General features: G+C 43.2%; 1 pseudogene; it reads left to right on the top strand.

Moving 5' to 3' along the window:
* Positions 1–5,170: 5,170 nt before the first annotated feature.
* LOC123093478 (ankyrin-3-like) lies at positions 5,171–21,055 on the top strand (annotated as a pseudogene).
* Positions 21,056–21,413: the final 358 nt, after the last annotated feature.

The raw sequence follows: 21,413 nt of genomic DNA, 5'->3' as shown, positions 1-21,413 counted from the left end.
AGTAGAAGCCGCAGCCCAGCCGGGCAGGCCGCGGGCTGCCGTCTCAGACCCGAGCTCGCCGGCGATCCCCTATGGATAGTTCCCGTAGCTCCAACCCCTCCCAAGCCAAGGCGACCCCGCCAGGGCCTCCACCTCTCCTCCGTGAAGCCAACCCACCTAGCCGGAGCCCCTGGAGCCGCCCCAAGCCGCCGTCTTCTTCAACTCCGACAACCTCCGCCCTCTATCGCTGCTGGTGAGGTCAAATCCGACGTTGTCCGGCCACCGTTAGCTACGCTACGGGTACGGGCAGGTGCGCAATCGTCTTCTCCATCGATCCCTCCCTCTCGTTTGTCCCCAAGAAGCCTCACCGATGGCGTGAGCTCCGGCGAAGCGCCGCGCCCCTCTGTTTCCCTCTCCCCTCCCTCCGGCCTGACTAGCGGGGCCTGCTAGTCAGCCATTCATTACGCGCGCGAAGCAGTATGAGTGGTGGCGCCCCGGGAGTTTACGCTTTCGACGTCACCCCCCTCTGTTTTATTATTTCAAATCCATTTAAATTCTAGGAGACTTCAAATGGCAATAAATTTTTATCTACAAGTCCAAATGCATTGATTCTTTTTGCATCATGTTTTGTGTCCAAAAATCTAACAACACCCAAAAGATGGGATTTTCCTTGCTGTCTAGATTTTCTGGCAATTTTCAGAAGGTTTCTTGATATTTTCTTTTTGTGGTTTTGAATATTTTCAACAGAGCTAGCTTGTCTTGAGAATCACCAGGAGCTTTGTGAACCTCATCAGTACTAAGGCAAGCCACAGTAACATTTTCATGGTGCCACTTCAATATTTGTGATTTTCCTACTTGAACTTATGAGTATTTATGCATTTAAATTATTTATATGATTATATTCTGTTAACTGTTTGTCATGTTAAAATACTTGAACTACAGAATGTTTGAAGTGAATCTTGTTGATAAGCTAAGGAGAACTTAGTTGCATGAGATGAATAAATAATATGATCATAGAGTTGGGTAATTAGTTTAATTAATATTTTTGCATGATGAAAAATGATGAGATTGCTAGTAATGATTCTGGTATAAGTGAGGTGTGATCTTAACTAGAGTAGAAGCATGAGTTGATGATGGCTCCGTAGGAGCGTGGTTGATTCAGTCGTTTGCATGGTTATGTGGTGCATATGTTAAGTGATGCATAGTATGGCATTATGACATCGGTTATTTTTACATTAAGTTGAACCTGATTAATAACTCAACTTGAATATGTTGTTGACCGGGTCATCGTGTCGCTAAAACGAGTCTTTCCCAGTGCAACCACATTTGCCGGTATGGGACGACCTTAATGCGTTTCATTGTCGCGCCTCTGGTTGGTGCCTCCATTTAGGGAAGGTTATGGGCGTGCTGTACCCTGGCCCGGTAGGCAAGCATAACCTTGTGAACCCGTTGTTAAGTTAAGTTTTGGTACCGGGTCCCAGAGTGGATCGTGGCCACGACGGTGGTCGAGGTGTCTGGAGGTAGACACGGGGCTACCCAGGACTAGCCCATTGGGGTCTGAGTCGGAAGGGCCGGGAGAGTGTCATGACAATGAAATGGTTTCGTTGGAACGCTGTTTGTCCACTCGAATGGGAGTGCGAGGCCATGGGTTCCGTAGTGTGGGTACAGTGTACTAACCTCTGCAGTGTGTTTTTAATCTATCGATAGCCGAGTCCACAGTTACTGACACGCTTGAAAGTAGGGTACACCATGGGTCAACACTTAATAAAATATGCACACTAAGTTGTACTAAGGATGGCAGGGAGGCCATCGTGTTAAGTCGGGCCACGAGTTGGTCGGGTTGTGATCGCGTAAGGATCACGGGCCATGAGTTGGTAGGGTTGTGATCGCCGTAAGGATCACGGGCCACGAGTTGGTCGGGTTGTGATCGCCATAAGGATCACGAGCCACGAGTTGGTCGGGTTGTGATCGTCGTAAGGATCACGAGTGTGTTTTTGGAATTATCATGTTTATTGATCACCTCTGGTAAGCAAGTCTGGAGAATGAGCACCAGTTGAGCATAGTCACAGCATGTTGGATATATGGTTGCATTGTTGCTTAATTGGTTAAATATCATGATATTGTCTGTCATTATGTTTATGCTTATTGTGAGCTTGCAAGTACATTCAATGTACTGACCTGACGTGTCATGCCAGATTTTAGGAAAGTCTCGTTGGAAAGGAGTGTTGTCCGAGTCTAGACCGTGTCCACATCGGTGTCCTTGTGCTATGGAGTCCCGCTACGACATTGTTCCGCTGCCGAGTAGTTGTCATGATCGAGGCCCCTTTATGTTCACTAAATAATGTACATATTGTTCAGCCGCATCGTGTGTGCCCCTAGGCCTCGCTAACTGTTGTAATATAAACTATGCTCCGCTAGCATGAATAAAGCGGTTGTTTTCTGTACCATGTTGTTGTGTGTTGCCAGAAGACAAGGTCCCTGGGCTGGCAATGCAAGGTAAACCGGTTGCTCTGAGCCGGGGTGCCACCGGTGTGTGCCTGTGGTAGGCATTCATGCCTGTTTTGAACGAATTCTGACACCGTTTGCACGTTGGGACTAGTCCGGCCATTTATTGACCTTTTTTTTCATCGAGAAAACTCCAAAAAAGATAAAACTTGTCAAAAACGAAAACAACTTGGCATGATGGCATGAATTGGTGATACAAGGTGATGGAAAAAAACTTGGTCCCATCTGACGGATGCCAAAAACCACGTGTTCATAAACAGACCCTTCTGGTCTACCCGAACACGCTCTGTCCAACATGCTTTTTTGGACATGTGAGGAATGACCCCAACTTTTGCCACCAAGGGTGTGTGCCCATGGTAGGCATCCATGCTTGGTTCGAACGAATTCAGAATCTGTTTGCACGTTGCGCACGTTCGGTCATTTATCGACCTTTTTTCAACAAGAAAACTCCAAAAAATACGAAACTTGTGAAAAACAGAAACAACTTGGCATAGTGGCATGAATTGGTGATAGAAGGTGATGACAAAAATGGGGTCATTTGACAAATGTTGAAAAATGAGGTGTTCACAACTCGCTTGCTCACCCGCCCGCTCACTTCACCCGCTTTCTCACACGAGTTTTTCTTGTTTTTTTTTCTGTTGGTCTGGTAGGGAAAAATCGGCTGGTTTTTTAGTATTGCTGAAAAAAAAATCAGGAAATAGAGTAAATTCACAAAAAACAAAAACTTCACTGAAAAACAAATGAAAGGTCATAGATTTGGAAAAAAAAAATCATAGATACTGAAAATGAGTTCATAAAATTCAAAAAAGTTCTTCGATTTTAAAAAAGTTCATCAACTTGAGAAAAAAAATCATAATTTGAAAAGGTTCATCGTGTTTGAAAAAAAGTTTATTGATTTTGAAAAAGCTCATAAAGTTTTAAAAAAACATGAGATTTTAAGGAAGCTCAAGAAATTTGGAACAAAAATGATCGTAGAGATTTGAAAAGAAAAACAAAAATGAAAAAAGTGCGAGGATTTGTAAATTCACGAATTTAACTAAAACATAAAAAAAAAGGAAAAAAGAAACTAAAACTGGAAAAAGGAAAATAAATAATTGAATGACCAGCGAACAAAAAGTGAGAGATAACAAGTACTCCCTCCATCCCATAATGTAAGACATTTTTTGGCACTAGTGTAGTGTCAAAAAAGTCTTACATTATGAGACGGAGGGAGTATATTGTAAAATAAAATGTATGCTTCCTAGTTGGTTATTGGAAGTCGCTGTGAACATTGAGGTTGCGTGTTCGATCCCATGTGGGCATCCATTTTTTCTAACTCTATCGAAAAAAGTGTAGCAAAAGGAAAGTGAAAAATAGGCCGGCCCATGATGGAGGGGAAGCGGTCAGGATGTACAAACGTGTATGTATATGTCCCGAGACCCATACGGAGGTGGGTATATGTTCCTTTCAAAAAACCATACTACTTTTATACGTTTTGTGGAGGAGTTGTACCGAAGCAGGACTCAAATTTTTATTTAGAACATTTTGTTAATTTCGAGAGCATATGCCTCGGGAGCCGATGTAGCTACAATTCAATGCCGGTGAGTGGAACAGGCGGGCGGCCTCGTGGTTGACGGACGTTTTTATCTCCTGCCCACATTCGCCGTTCGCGCGGATCACTTCATCTGCCTCGCTGCCTTCTCGGCTTCTCCCTTTCAAAAAGCCGCCTCCCTCCCCCCACGGACACACCAAAAACCCTACCATCTCGTAGCCTCCATCGGCATCCACTTTTTCTAACTCTATCGAAAAAAGTGTAGCAAAAGGAAAGTGAAAAATGGGCCGGCCCATGATGGAGGGGAGGCGGTCAGGATGTACAAACGTGTATGTATATGTCCCGAGACCCATACGGAGGTGGGGATATGTTCCTTTCAAAAAACCATACTACTTTTATACGTTTTATGAAGGAGTTGTACCGAAGCAGGACTCAAATTTTTATTTAGAACATTTTGTTAATTTCGAGAGCATATGCCTCGGGAGCCGATGTAGCTACAATTCAATGCCGGTGAGTGGAACAGGCGGGCGGCCTCGTGGTTGACGGACGTTTTTATCTCCTGCCCACATTCTCCGTTCGCGCGGATCACTTCATCTGCCTTGCTGCCTTCTCGGCTTCTCCCTTTCAAAAAGCCGCCTCCCTCCCCCCACGGACACACCAAAAACCCTACCATCTCGTAGCCTCCATCGGCATCCATTTTTTCTAACTCTATCGAAAAAAGTGTAGCAAAAGGAAAGTGAAAAATGGGCCGGCCCATGATGGAGGGGAGGCGGTCAGGATGTACAAACGTGTATGTATATGTCCCGAGACCCATACGGAGGTGGGTATATGTTCCTTTCAAAAAACCATACTACTTTTATACGTTTTGTGGAGGAGTTGTACCGAAGCAGGACTCAAATTTTTATTTAGAACATTTTGTTAATTTCGAGAGCATATGCCTCGGGAGCCGATGTAGCTACAATTCAATGCCGGTGAGTGGAACAGGCGGGCGGCCTCGTGGTTGACGGACGTTTTTATCTCCTGTCCACATTCTCCGTTCGCGCGGATCACTTCATCTTCCTCGCTGCCTTCTCGGCTTCTCCCTTTCAAAAAGCCGCCTCCCTCCCCCCACGGACACACCAAAAACCCTACCATCTCGTAGCCTCCATCGGCGCCATGGAGCCGCCGCGTTCGCCTGCTCGCTTCACCGGTAAGCGCCTCCTGCACATTTCATCCCTAGCTCCAGGCCTCTCCAACTCCAACCCCAATATCTCATCGCTAACCCCAGGCCCAAACGCTAACGCTGCTTCTCGTGCCGCAGTCCGCGGGCAGATGCTGAACATGATATTCCAAGCGGCGTCCGACGGAGATCTCCCCCTCTTCAACAGTACGTGGCGCTCTCCTGGTCTCAGTTCTTGGCTGGGAGATTGAGTGCTGATTACTTGCGTCCAACCGGCTGCAGGTCTGCTGGTGAGGCTGGACAGGGGCAGGGGCCGCCTCAAGGAGACGGTAGAGGGGCTGAGGGTGAAAGATGCCGGGTTGCTGGAGGGTCTCGGGGCACTGCACGTTGCTGCATGCAGAGAGCGGCTGGAGGTGTGCAAGTACCTCATCGAGGAGCTGGAGGTTGATGTGAACGGCGTCGACAAGGGAGGTCAGGGATCCTCCAAAGCCCTAATCGGTTTAGGATTTTGTGCATGCAATTCGTGCAGTGGGGTCACGCAGGAAACGAACCTCTGTTTCTGCTTTTGGGCTATTGCGAAGGAAATATGCAAATAGCTATCTTGTATTCATGTGCTCACTCATTTTATTTTATTTTTGAAAAGGAGGTTTGCCCCCGGCCAATGCATCTGAACGATACATCACTCATGAAGAAATGATCATACGGCATCTACGTTGATCTGCATATTTGCCACCCAGTTTATCTCTTTAATGCTAAGATATGACTGTGCCCTGTTTTTTTTTAAATGGTCATATAGCTTCAGGTAATATCCCACATATATAACTGTGATGCAGAGACCAAGGTTAACCTCCTTTTCAAAAAATAAGTTCCCACATATCCATGGAGTAAATATTAGTATATAATTAGGCCCCATTGAGGGTATAATTTTTTTGAGGATTTTTTTATCTACATCTTAGAGACATGCATATAAATTTCCCATTTCTACTACATATATATAATATAGAAACCCAGCATGGGTTGAGTACATTGCTATCAGAAAGTATTGTGCACTTTTATGGCACTTCGGAATTCTTTTACGGGTATGAAAAGTGCCGCTGTTAAAGAAAAAATAATCTTATTTCCTTGCTGAACCCAGAAAGGATTTGCATCAGTAAGAGTAGCTACATTACTGTGTTTTACAGGTAGAACACCTCTGTTTTTTGCTATACATCGTAAGGATGTGGGTATCGCCAAATATCTTCTTGATCATGGTGCCAATCCAAACAAAATCAACAACGATGGGATCTCCCCTTTACATCAAGCTACTGTATCAGGTCTACCTCTGTAAACACATTCCTTAGTTTTGCATTTGTGCACTGCAGTTTTTCTTGTCTTTTTGACTTTTGAAGTTACTTATATTATGGTGTGGTTTAGTATTATAATAGGATCTACACTTTTTTCTTCACATGAGACCTCTCACGGTGGGATTATCATCATAAGAGTAAAATGCATTGCAATCTAAGGAAAATATGACGTGGCATTACAATTAATGATATGGGAGATGGTTCTAGTATCATATTATAATACAATATCATAACAGGTCTATCAAGAAAAATTTAATAAAAATTAAATTTAACAAAGTGCAGTATGATATTACCCATGTTCCAAATTACTAGTCTTAGATTTGTCTCGTAGCTAGACATATTTTAGTGTTAGATACATCCGTATCTAGACAAATCCAAGACAAATCATTTGGGACAGAGGGAGGTAGTATATACTAGTATCATGGGTATGATACTAGTTAATGATTCTTCCCACAATGAGAGGTCTGATAAGAAATTATATCTTGACACAGAATGTATTGGATATAATTCCTTCCTGTTCAAACATGTCGTTATCTATGGCACATGGTCAAGGCAGGGCGAGGTGCATTAGGCTTTTCTGAAGAAAGCTATCGTCCAAAGAAATACCTATCCTCTGTTGAACTAAATTCATGGATTCATTTTCTTTCAAAGTGAGAATTTCACAGAAATACCTATCATCTTATCCAGCAAGTTTGTGCGTCTCTTTTCAGGAAATTGTGAAGCTGTTAAACTATTGCTTGCTAAAGGAGCCTATGTTGACCCGGTAGCTTCTTGTGGGACACCACTTCATTGCGCTGCTAGTGAAGGGCATGATGACATCATGAAGATTTTATTGGGCCACAATGCAGATGTAAGTTTGTAAGTGCATGTGTTTCTCCCTTAAGTTGTCCACCGAACAGGTGGATGTACGTGGTAAACTTTAATTTCTTGTGTTCTGCTAAGGAAAAGGTTGCATTTTAAATCACTGAAGGCTTGGAGCTCAATGATGAGCACTGCTAGCTAACTTGTTCAGCACACTATTTTTTCTTCTCAAAACACAAATCAAAATGTGTGTCATTTTGTTTTATAGAGAAAACGACAAGATGATGGTTCAAACAAAGGCCAAAGGGCCAAAGCAAACAAAGTGAAAATCTAGGAAAAAGCTTAAGGCCTAGCTAACAAAAACCTACAGAAGAAGCAAACAATTCGGTCTCTCATTCTCAAACATGCTGCCATTGTTAATCTGCTAAATTTTCCACATTGTTAAGATCGTGACATCGCTGCTCCTAAACTATTGGTTACATTTTTGTTCTGTCCCATCTTCAGATTGTACCATCATAACAACCGTCGGAGGACTTCAAAGACTTCTACTTAAAGTTATAGATCATTTTTTGTTCTGTTGTGATGCATGCAATATTCTACTTATTCCCTCTGTCCCATATTAACTGTCACTCAAATGGGAGTATCTAGTGGGTGTACCTGTATGTATTTAAGTGCTAGATACATCCATTTGAGTGATAGTTAATATGGGACGAAGGGCCTCCGTCCGGAATTTGGTGTCACTGAAACGGTTGTATCTAAATGTAGTTCAGTGCTAGATACATCTGTTTGAGCGACACTTAATTCTAGACGGAGGGAGTACCTTCTAATGGAATACAAGATATACCATTGCACATCTTGTCATGTCAATACATTAAAAATGATCTCCTGATGCAATTATCTTATATTGCAAGGTTTGTCTAAATGCTAGATACCTACAAATATGTTGGATCAATAAATTCATGGTGTGCTTGTGTATTTTGTAATGCCTTGAATGCTGTTTTTTTTTAAATTCTTGTGCAGGGAATGCTGTTTGTATGAGGATTGGTGTTTGATTTTAGTGATATCTATGTATCCATTTTTACCTTATTCCCTGATTATTATTTTGACTAATATCTTAATTAATTTTTCCGCAACAGTGCAACAAATTGGTAAATGGTAAGTCACCTCTTAATACAGCTACAGATGCTAATTCAAAGAACTGCATGCTTCTCCTGCTTAAGGTATTGAACCTTCAGCTTAGCCTTGCCATCTTCTTTTAATTTCGATGAGTCTGTTTGCTGTGTAAAGACACAATTTTCTCCCTTAAGTTGAAACTCTTGACTTCTTATGTTGGCCTTTGCTTTGTAAACATTGACCGAAGAGTATGCTGCAATTTGTCCTACTTGCTGTATACACTTTCTAAACCATTTTTTCCCTTGTGTTCTAACTTCTATGTAGTTATTCACTATGATGGCAGTGAACTCAACCAAATGAACTACTCCCTCACTAGTGTCAAAAATGCACTTATATTATGGGACAGAGGGAGTACTATTTAAAATTCGTGCTGAAATGGTGCACTCTACTCATTCCTGAAATGTGCAGAAATTTAAAATGCTATCCAGTTAATCTTTTTTGACTGGTGACTATAGGGAAAACCCCCCACATCATTAAGAATTTATTAGTAGAGAGTGAATGAAAGTACATGGATTACAAGAGGTAATCTAGTCTAAGCAACATAGAGAAATAAAAGCTACACTAAGAAACTAGACAATAAAATCTCAAGGAGGCAAGAAAGAAATCCATCTAATCAGCTCCTCCTTGTATCTTTGCTTGACTCTATGCTGCATGAGGGAAATATCATGGATGAAGGCACTTCTCCATCTATTAAAGCTTGGCCTCTCATGCCGAAGAACTCTAGCATTTCTCATGATCCAAATATTCCAGCAAGCAACAAAGACAACCTCTGTAAAGAAAGGTTTAGCAAAATCTTGCTTTGCTTGCATGACAATTGTGGACATATCCTCTCCAGGTGGCCATGCAATTTGTAGGTAATTCCATATTCTAACACTGAAATTACATTCAAAGAATAGGTGGTTTCTGGTCTCACGTGTCGCCAAAGGACAGAGTACACAATTGACCCCATCCTCCAAAGGCCAGTGCCTTCTTTCAACCATGTCTTTGGTGTTTAGTCTATCCATGATTAGCATCCAAGCAAACACCTTGATTTTCATTGTGCAGAAGATCTCCAAATCCACAAAAGGAGAGGGTTGAAAGACATGTGGGAGTGCAAGAAGGAGTAGAACAGTTTAGGCTTAAAAGGCTGGCTAGATCCCTGCCAGAACCAAATGTCCTTTGCTTCCACTTCCCTATTACAATGGGCCATCAGATTTTGCACAGTTAGACACTCCTGGTAAGCTTGTGCAGATAGGGGTAAATGAAACAACTGTGTTAAGTTCTATGATTGGAACGCCTCAGAGACTGGATCCTTGACATAAGAAAAGAGCCTTGGAAATCTGGTTTGCAAGGTGACCACTGTTTCATCAATCTTCCACTTATCAGACCAAAACAAAGCTGAATTCCCAGAGTTGATCTGAACCCAAGATGTGCACCTGAAATGATCCAGCAGTTTACATATATCTTTCCACCAATAAGATCCACAACTATCAGTACCCTGTGGAACAAAGGAGTGATAATATGTATCCCAAATAAGAGAGACCCATGGCAGGTCCACCTTATTTAGGAATTTTTGTAAATGTTTCATCAAGAGAGCCATGTTCTGTACACCCAGATTTAGGATACCCAGCCCTCCCTTGTTTTTTGGCCTGCAAATGAGGTCCCAAGCTGCCAAGGATGGCGAGGGCTCATCTCTGTGCTTTCTCCACAAGCATTGCTGTTGAATTCTCTCCAATTGTTTTAAAATCCCTGCAGGAACAAGCAGGCTGCCAAGATAGAAAATGGGCATGGAAGATAAAGCAGAATTTAAGAATTGAAGCCTTTCCCCCTGATTTAAGAAAGAAGAGCTAGCTGTCATTCTTCTCTCCATGCAATCAACAAGGGGCATGAAATCCACCATTTTTGGTCTGGTAGTACCAACAGGCAGTCCAAGATATGTGAAGGGCATTTTGCCAACTTGACAGCCAAAAGCAGCAGCCAAACTGATGGTAGTGTTCTCATCCACATTAATAGGTACCATGGAAGATTTGTTGTAATTGACCACTAGACCAGTAGAGGTGGAGAACACATGAAGCATGTCCTTGAGAGCCAAAAGTTGAGCTCTGTCTGCTGGTAGGATGATTAGGGTATCATTAGCATACTGCACTATAGGATAGTCTTGGTCATGACATGGGATTGGCAACTTCAAAATACCCCTTTTGAACATATCATTTACTACTGATTGCAAAAGGTCAGCAGCAATCACAAAGAGCAGGGGTGAAAGACAGTCTCCTTGCCTAACTCCCTTCTTGCAAAGAAACTGTTTTCCAGGTACTCCATTTAAGAGTACAGAAGAAGTTGCAGTTGTCAGCAATTGCTTAACCCAGGAAATCCATTTCTGATTGAATCCCTTGTGCTTGAGAATGAGCAGGATAGCTTCATGTTCAATGGAATCAAAGGCTTTGTCAAAATCCAGTTTAAGAATAACAATAGGTCTCTTTGATTGATGGCATTGGTGCAGATATTCAAGTGACCAGCCAATACAGTCCTGTATTGTCCTACTTTTAATAAAACTATATTGATTCTTATGTATACATTCCATAATTATCCTCTGAAACCTGTTAGCAGCCATTTTGGACAGAAATTTGAGGCCCATCCCAGTCAAGGAAATTGGCCTATAATCACCAACACCTTCAGGGGCCAATTTTTTGGGGATGAGTGTAATATAAGAACCATTTATGTTCTCCAACTTTGCAGTGCCATTATGAAAAGCTTCAGCCAGCTCATAAAAATCATGACAAATAATGTGCCAACATTTCTTGAAAAATAACCCATTGAAACCATCTGGACCAGGGGCCTTGTCAATGGGCATATGCTTGACAGTGTCATCCATTTCCTCCTTTGTAAATGGTCCAGTTAAGAATTCTAGACCATCAATTGGTTGCAGCAGAGCATTCAGGTCAAAACCCATTACTATACCAGCAGAAACTCCCATTCTATTTTTGAAACAATTCCATATGATGCCCTCCATCTGAGAATGACAACAGTCCCATCAATGTCTGTCATAGAAGCAATGGAATTTCTTCTATGCCTCTCAGTGGCCATAGCATGGAAAAATTTGGTATTCTCCCCACCAAGTTTTATATACCTAATTGTACACCTCTTCTTCCAGTATACAAACTGAAGATGCAAAAGTTTTTCCACATGCATTTTGACCACCTTCCTGAAATTAAATTCAGGTCGATATAAAGGTCTAATCTCTTCAAGGCCATCAAGACATAAAATGACCTCATTGCACTTTGAAATCAGTATTTTAAGCTTAGAGAAACTCATTTGCCATCTTTTTAGGGCCCCTCTCAAGGTTTTAAATTTGTCAGCAATTCTGGCAGTGATATGAGTTTTGTGGGAAGGCTTCTGCCAAGCCTGCTTTACACACTCCATAAACCCCTCAAGCTCAACCCAGTAATTCTCAAACCTAAATATAGAGGATTTAGGAATAGAAGTCTTAATTGTCACCACACATGGCACATGATCAGATGCAGTTCTAGCCAATGGCAACACTTCAGTCATGGGATATGAAGAGATCCAATCCGCAGAAGTAAAAAACCAATCTAACTGCTCTAGCAAAGGATTATCCTGCATGTTGGACCATGTATAAGATCTCCCTTTAAGTGGAAACTCAAGCAGCCCAAGATGTGCAATTATTTCATTAAAAATGAATATATCATTCAGGTCACCACCAGGTAAATTTCTCTATTCTCCAGAGATATCATGAAGTTGAAATCACCCACCAAGAGCCAGTTATCACCCATTGGAATTTGCAAGTTATATAACCAACTGACAAAAATGTCCCTAGCCTCCCCTTGGCATGGACCATACACAGAAACAAGAGACCAGTGCTCATTATTTTGCTTGGAGGTAAACTGAAGTACTGCAAACTTTTGAATTTCAACTACAGTGCCCCAGAAAACTGAAGAATTCCAGACTACCAAAATGCCCCCAGAAGCACCCTCAGAAGGGGAAAAAGCAAAGCTATCAAATCTTTTAGGGCAAAAGGATCTAATAGATATGAAATCAAAAGATGCACATTTGGTCTCCTGGAGGCAGGCAATAACACACTGACTTTCATCCAACTTCTGTCTGACAACTCTTTGCCTAGGTTCAGAATTTAAACCCCTAACATTCCAGCATAAGACACTCCAGTTCTTATAAGCATTACTCATTTAAACCAAAAGGAGTTGATAAAATATTCTGATGACACCTAATGCCACCATCCTCCACAAGCGCACATGTCCAGCATGAAACAGTTTGATTATTACAGACAGAAATAGAAGACAAAAACTCTGATAAACAGAACACTTTCCACCCCCAACTAGCCAGTTGACAACTGAACATTGACAGTACTGTTTATTGGAGTAGAGGGATCAGCCATAAGCTGCTCCACAGTAATGAGATCATCAGCAATGCCCAACTCCTGGCCAATCTGCTGCAGCTTGGGTATGGGAGTAGGTGGTGGAAGATCTTCAATTGGCTCATCCTGCATGTTTTGTGACACTGTAGCTGAGAAGGGCTTGGCCTTGGGCTTCCTCCTCTTTACCTGCATTGGAAGCTCCTGGAAAGTTGGTTTGTAGCCATCTCTCTGCAGAGATCCTCGAGTGCACCTTCTTACTGAAGTTTCCACAACTGGAGTGGGAGCCATGGTTTTCCTGGCCCTTCTAACCTTTCTCTGCTCAACTCCAGCTTGTTCAGGTGGCTCACTAAACTGCTCTGCCTCATCAATAGGAGATGACTCAATCTGTTGAACTGGAAAAAGAGCCCTAGCCACCGGCCTGTGCTCCAGTGCAGTGTTATAATAGGGCAGGCTTGGCACCTCAAAGGCCAAGTCCCAGCTTCTTTTAGAGAGCAGAACAGATTGCAAGGGCAACACCTGTATTGGCTTGGGGATTTCAAAGCATATTTTTGAGTGCAAGATTGCCTCAAAATTCCTTATGAAGATCATCTCAGGGGGCAGCTCAGGCCCAAACACAACTTTAGCAGCACAGACATCTGAAACCACCTCCAGCACCGTGGAATCCTCCATGAAGGGTTGAATTTGAAGTTGAGATGCAGGTGGCTGATAGACCACCAAAGCCCAATTGTCAGGATTGTAAACAGGAGCAATATTGTTAGCCACTAGTTGCTCCTGTCCGGCTTCTGGCACCTCAGGTTGTTCCACATCGACAACAAGTACAAAATTTGGCTGGATATGCTGATCCACTGATAGAGAATGATCTTCTATCAAGCACCATGGACTCTTGTTCCACCTCCTCATCATTCTGCACTTGATCATCTTCTCCCCAGACTGCGTTTCCCCAATTGTTATCCCCCATATTGGGTTGCTCTGGAGGAGGTTGCGACACCTCATTCCAACCTAAAGCAGGGTAGTTGGGCAGGATGAATTGCGGGAGCTCAGGAAAGGGCACCCCAGGAAGGGGGTGAGGATTTCCATTAATTGGCATCCAATCCTCGTCTTGAGGCATTTGCTCTGCAAAGTTGGCACCAAGGATATATATAGGCGCTGTCCATGACACTCTTGCACCACCCCATGTAGCATAATCATTAAAAATGACATCACGAGGCACCAAAATATCCTCAGGAAAGGAAGCAAACACTAGTGATCTGACTAAGTATGGATCCTCACTGTTCCAATGATGAAATTTGCCAAAAGTGTTCACTGCTGCTCTAATATTATCAGTATTGCGAAGATCCAGAGGGATGCCCAGTAGCATAATCAAACCCTGATGAAACCCCTGAGCTCCACGAAATCCCTCTCCTTCATCATGCTTCATAAAGCGGACAAACCGATCATTGCCAAGGTGTTGTGGAGGGAGTTGGAGGAGCGAAAAACGAACTGCGGGATCCCTAACACGAAACAGCCCAACAACATTGATCCACGGTTGAACAGAAAGAACCTGATATCCATGAGCTTCCAGCCATTCAGCAACCTCCTCACGAGCAGCACCAATCTCGTTCGCAGCCGGCACCGGCATGACCTCAGCAAGCATGTAGTCTTCATGACGGTGCACAATAGGAACATGTGGCGTGACAAAGGTACGCGGCCATCTCGCATCCCCCGCATCGATGATGTGATGTCCGGCCAGGACATACTGCATTGGATCAATATGGAAGTTGGCCATGGGTGGCGTTGGCGAAGGTGGCTTAGGAGGCGGCGGCGGTGGAGCTAAGGGAGAGCCAGGAGGCGTCCTGGGACCGGGATGAACAGAGTTGGGCGATGTGGACGGTGCAATCAAAACCGAAGAGTCCCGGTTAGGTAGAAATCCTGACAGAGAGATATTCTCGCTCCCTGTAGCTGTTGCCTCGAAAGCTGAATCGTTAGTGGGCTTGGGTTTCCAAACCAGACCCAATCTCTTAGCGAATCGGGTGCAGTCACGCCTACTATGTCCAACCCAAGAACATCCCAAGCACTTTAAAGTTGACGTGCAAGAAGAGGAAAAATGGCCCCGCTTAAAACATGTCTGACATGTAACAATTTCATCCACCATATCATTTATCATTTGATCAAAAGAGGCCTCTGCCTGAGATGAGCTCGGCACAGCATTAGAGCTAGATGGGCCAGGTTCCGAAGAGCCCAAAATGGGAAAAGATTGAAGACCAGAAATCCCGCCCGAACTTGCCGGCGCAAGATCCGAGGTAGTACCCCTAGACGCCAAACGTAGTTGGATCTCCGACGAGCTCACCGTGCCAAAGATGATCGGTGGCGAAGCAACAGTCCAATTAAGAACATCAGATTGTGGCGGAGGAATTACCTCACGCTCCCTATCAGAAATCTCATAACCAGCACTCCCAATGTCCCTAATGCACCCAGCCGTAGCATGATATCTATACCCTTTGCATGCATCATATTGTTGAAACGTAGCAAAAGATAACTTTTTCTGAATAGAAGACCTGGATTTAAATGCTGATTTTGACGGAGGTTTGTGCATTGCAAGGAGACCCAAGGCTGCTCTACGTTTAGAAGGACTGACCAAGATCCACTCAGCATCACACTCTTTCTTCCAAATTTTGAATTCACCAATTTGGGCCCCCATTTCCCCACAAATGAAAATAGCATTTGAATTGGGGACAAGAATATGATCTAGTGTCCACAATATGAAAACCAACATCCTTGCATGAAACATTGAAACTAAATACCTTATCAGTAATATAGGAGACCCATAGATCAATGGCTGATCCTCCCAACGCCGATTCCAATGCGGCTGCCACAGAATCCTCATCAAGCCTAAAATCATGCCTGCTAAAGGAGACCACCAGGGTAAAAGCCCCTCTGCATCCATGGGATGGACAGTAAGGCCAGACGCCCTATAGATCTCATCAGCAAAAACTCTACCCCTGAAGAAATCTAGATCAAGGGTAGATCCCGAAGAAAAATCCATCAACGAAGACCTAATCAAAGAGATCTCAAGACGCCGAACAAGATGAGTGGATCAATCCACCAAATTGGTGGAGAGCAATGGAGATCGCCGGTGGGCTAGGGTTTAGGGGTGGGCGGGTGGGTGGGTGGGTGGGAGCTCCATGTTACTACCGCGGATATTCTCATCCAGTTAATCTTGAGGACCGACTTACCCAGGTTATCTTCTGGACAGACATTTAACATCTTTTTCTGTGATAGGCTGGTGCTGATCGCAAGGGGGCAGCAACCTATGCTGCGGAGAAACTTCAGTCTGAAAAAGTTGTTTCAACCGAGTTCGTCAATTGCATTATGGGGGATGTTGCTGCCAATTGTATTCTTCCTGATGATGTAAGGTTTACCTTTTTGACTCTAGATGCTTGTAGAGTTCTGTTGTTTTTAATGATGTAATGTAAACTTTGTATTTTTTCTAATAACTACTGCTACCTTACTACCAAACACTTACATCAAAACTCTTGAGTATTATCTGTAAAACCTCTCTATTTTTTTGTAAATTATGTTCATTAATTTCAGTATCTTGATTATTCAGGACGAGTTTGAGTCTAAAAGAAAAATTAGAGTGGCTGGATTTCAGAAACTTGCGAGTTTCTCTTTCAAGGGGGAGGAATATCATTCTGCAGCGATGTCGTACACTGTGGTATACTAAAGCATCATTTACTCGTTACATTCTCCTTTTCCAGTCTTTCATTTAGTCCATGTTAAAATGGATAGTGTACCTTCTTTTATTTTTATTTTTTTGCCGAGCTTTCTACCTGAAGCAAGGTTCCTAATTTGATAGATTATGACCTGGTCTTACATTATTCATGGATGAAATCCATTTATCTGAAGTATTATTTTGGACATTGTACTGGGTGGCTGCTCTTAGTTATTTTGAATCGCAGGGCGGCAACAGTAAGGTCCCTACCTGCAGGGTCTGTGCTGCCTATAAAGGGAGTGCTGAATTTGTTGAAAATCACAGGGAGAAGGCATTGTTGTGCTTCCATCAAGTCATAAACTTGATGAGGGCAGATTATCGTTCTTGTGTTAATCTGATGATGGTGAATTTACTTGAGAATAAATTTAGTGTTTTGTTTACCATACTTGTCGTATACTCATATAAACCTGTTGTTTAAGAGTTACTGCTAATTTCCTCCGTCTATGAAAAGTAGGCCTAAAAACTTTGTCAAAAGTCAAAATATGCATAATTTGACCGAGTTTATAGGAAAAACTATCAACAATATAATACAAAATTTATAACAACAACAACAAAGCCTTTAGTCCCAAGCAAGTTGGGGTAGGCTAGAGGTGAAACCCATAAGATCTCGCACATGGATAGCAAGCTTCCACGCACCCCTGTCCATAGCTAGCTCTTTGTCGATACTCCAATCCTTCAGGTCTCTCTTAACGGACTCCTCCCATGTCAAAATCGGTCGACCCCGCCCTCTCTTGACATTCTCCGCACGCTTTAGCCGTCCGTTATGCACTGGAGCTTCTGGAGGCCTGCGCTGAATATGCCCAAACCATCTCAAACGATGTTGGACAAGCTTCTCCTCAATTGGTGCTACCCCAACTCTATCTCGTATATCATCATTCCGGACTCGATCCTTCCTCGTGTGGCCACACATCCATCTCAACATACGCATCTCCGCCACACCTAACTGTTGAACATGTCGCCTTTTAGTCGGCCAACACTCCGCGCCATACAACATTGCGGGTCGAACCGCCGTCCTGTAGAACTTGCCTTTTAGCTTTTGTGGCACTCTCTTGTCACAGAGAATGCCAGAAGCTTGGCGCCACTTCATCCATCCGGCTTTGATTCGATGGTTCACATCTTCATCAATACCCCCATCCTCCTGCAACATTGACCCCAAATACCGAAAGGTGTCCTTCCGAGGTACCACCTGGCCATCAAGGCTAACCTCCTCCTCCTCACAGCTAGTAGTACTGAAACCGCACATCATGTACTCGGTTTTAGTTCTACTAAGCCTAAACCCTTTTGATTCCAAGGTTTGTCTCCATAACTCTAACTTCCTATTTACCCCCGTCCGACTATCGTCAACTAGCACCACATCATCCGCAAAGAGCATACACCATGGGATATCTCCTTGTATACCCCTTGTGACCTCATCCATCACCAATGCAAAAAGATAAGGGCTCAAAGCTGACCCCTGATGCAGTCCTATCTTAATCGGGAAGTCATCGGTATCGACATCACTTGTTCGAACACTTGTCACAACATTATTGTACATGTCCTTGATGAGGGTAATGTACTTTGCTGGGACTTTGTGTTTCTCCAAGGCCCACCACATGACATTCCGCGGTATCTTATCATAGGCCTTCTCCAAGTCAATGAACACCATATGCAAGTCCTTCTTATGCTCCCTATATCTCTCCATAAGTTGTCGTACCAAGAAAATGGCTTCCATGGTCGACCTCCCAGGCATGAAACCAAACTGATTTTTGGTCACGCTTGTCATTCTTCTTAAGCGGTGCTCAATGACTCTCTCCCATAGCTTCATTGTATGGCTCATCAGCTTAATTCCACGGTAATTAGTACAACTCTGAACATCTCCCTTGTTCTTGAAGATTGGTACTAATATACTCCGTCTCCATTCTTCTGGCATCTTGTTTGCCCGAAAAATGAGGTTGAAAAGCTTGGTTAGCCATACTATCGCTATGTCCCCGAGACCTTTCCACACCTCAATGGGGATACAATCAGGGCCCATCGCCTTGCCTCCTTTCATCCTTTTTAAAGCCTCCTTCACCTCAGACTCCTGGATGCGCCGCACAAAACGCATGCTGGTCTCATCAAAGGAGTCATTCAGTTCAATGGTAGAACTCTCATTCTCCCCATTGAACAGCTTGTCGAAGTGCTCCCGCCATCTATGCTTAATCTCTTCGTCCTTCACCAAGAGTTGGCCTGCTCCGTCCTTGATGCATTTGACTTGGCCAATATCCCTCGTCTTCTTCTCCCGGATCTTAGCCATCTTATAGATGTCCCTTTCACCTTCCTTCGTGCCTAACCATTGGTAGAGGTCCTCATATGCCTGACCCCTTGCTTCACCAACAGCTCGCTTTGCGGCCTTCTTCGCCATCTTGTACTTCTCTATGTTGTCTGCACTCCTATCCAGGTATAGGCGTCTGAAGCAATCTTTCTTCTCTTTAAGCGCCTTCTGGACATCATCATTCCACCACCAGGTATCCTTATCTTCGCTTCTCCTTCCCTTGGACACTCCAAACTCCTCCGAGGCCACCTTACGAATGCAAGTCGCCATCTTCATCCACACATTGTCCGCATCCCCTCCTTCCTCCCAAGGGCCCTCCTTAAATACCCTCTCCTTGAACACCTGAGCTACCTCCCCCTTGAGCTTCCACCACTTCGTTCTAGCGACCTTGGCACGCTTATCCCGCTGGACACGAATCCGAAAGCGGAAGTCAGCAACCACCAGCTTATGCTAGGGTACAACACTCTCCCCAGGTATCACCTTACAGTCTAGGCACGCACGCCTATCTTCTCTTCTCGAGAGGATGAAATCAATTTGGCTAGAGTGTTGGCCACTACTAAAAGTCACCAGATGTGATTCTCTCTTTCTAAAGAGGGTGTTAGCTACAATCATGTTGTAGGCTAGAGCAAAGCTTAAGACATCTTCTCCTTCTTGATTCCTGATGCCATAGCCAAAGCCCCCATGCGCCCCTTCAAAACCTGTGTTAGATGTACCCACGTGGCCATTGAGGTCTCCTCCTATGAAGAGCTTCTCACCAATCGGTACACTCCTAACCATGTCTTCCAAGCCTTCCCAGAACTCCCTCTTGGTGTTCTCATTGTGGCCTACTTGCGGGGCATATGCGCTGATAATACAAAATTTATATAATATAAAAATATATTTTATTTTGTATCTAATGATAGTAAGTTAGCATTTTAGTTCTTGATAGTTTTCCAAGAATTTTGTTCATACTTTGAACTATTTGACTTAAGAGGTAATTTTTGGGTCCTCTTTTCAGAGACCGAGCCAGTAGTGTATAATGAGTGAAATGATGAAACCATAATGACATTCACTTGTAGGAAGACATGTTGAAATATAATTTATTCGCTGCTATTTCTCAGTTCGCGCATGGTATGACCTCAACATTGTGTTATACTTGGTAATTGTATATGTTGGGTCAATTGGCTGTTTTGTTCCAAGCTTCCTCATTCGTGATTTGGTTAAGTAATTATCTTATTATTTGGAATCTGCTCAGCCATGTGCTTTTGCAATCTCACTGTAAACAAATTTCTAAGAGTTTATTTTTTATTTTATGTTCACTGTTGTTATGCCTTGATTGTAGGCAATAAAGTTTGATCCCAACAATGCAACATTGTACTCAAACAGGAGCCTTTGTTGGCTTCGCATGGGCGAGGGCTACAAGGCTTTGTTGGACGCTGATGAATGCAGAAAATTGCGGCCTGACTGGCCAAAGGCCTTTTACCGGCAGGGTGCAGCTCTGATGTTGCTGAAGGTTACATAGATGATACTGTCGGATGTTTTTTTCCTCTTTGTCAGTTTGTCTGCTAGTTATTTTTGACCGCTAACTTGTGTTCTATCGTCAGGATTACAAGGGTGCAAGCGAACATTTCTTGGATGGACTCAAGTTGAACCCAGCCAACACTGAGATGGAGGATGCATTACGGTATCCCATCTCTGCCTAGCTGTTTTTTTCGTTTGGGCAGAACCTTCATTGGTTACATTATGCATTTTTAAGATGTCCTTTCGTTATTGGTGGTTAACTAGACGTGTACTGAACTCCATGTTTCAGCCCATCTTATCGTTAGTTACAGACTTATATAGTGTTATTCATTTTTTTAGGTTTTACTGTATTGGTCACTTAACTATGCCGTAGATAGAAACCTGTCTTTACCTTCAGACGTTGGGGATATGTTAATTAAGCTCTGTTCTGTTTTCAGTTCTTGTATCTGACCTTTGATTATTGCTTTTTTTTTTCTGTTTTTATCAAAAGAAATATGCCTGGCCTTTTCTTGTCCACATTTTTTATTGTACATTTGCTCCAAAAGTGTTACTAGTTACAGATGCCATTGAGCGTCCATGTCTCTGATGATTCTCATTGCAATACGCAGGAAAGCTTATGAAGCCATGAAAGATGTCTCGGAGCCCCAAGGTTGAGCAACTGTCTGAGTGTTGCAGGGAGGAGTTCTGGATCTGGTCTCTAGTCGGGTTGTCATTGAGCTTTTCACCTTTTGAGCTGCATGTCATTGAGCGTCTCGCCTTTTGCTTAAAGACTTTCGATTCCTGAACTAAGTAATCTGTTGAATTCCTGAACCAAGTAGTACTCTGATGGGAATCAAGTAATTCTGTCATGCTTGCATGCATAAATATCTATTTGATGTTCTTTGATTTCTATTGCCTTTCATCTCTCTTATCTCACGGTCCGGGGTGTAGGACTCCAAAAAAACACTTGACTGCAAAAAAAAAAAAAAAGCCTTTGGAGTTACACCGACCCATCCCCTAAAATATCAGGAAT

Source organism: Triticum aestivum, chromosome 1B (assembly GCF_018294505.1).
Source record: "Triticum aestivum cultivar Chinese Spring chromosome 1B, IWGSC CS RefSeq v2.1, whole genome shotgun sequence".
Lineage (NCBI taxonomy): Eukaryota > Viridiplantae > Streptophyta > Magnoliopsida > Poales > Poaceae > Triticum > Triticum aestivum.
This window is presented reverse-complemented; position numbering and strand designations above follow the sequence as displayed.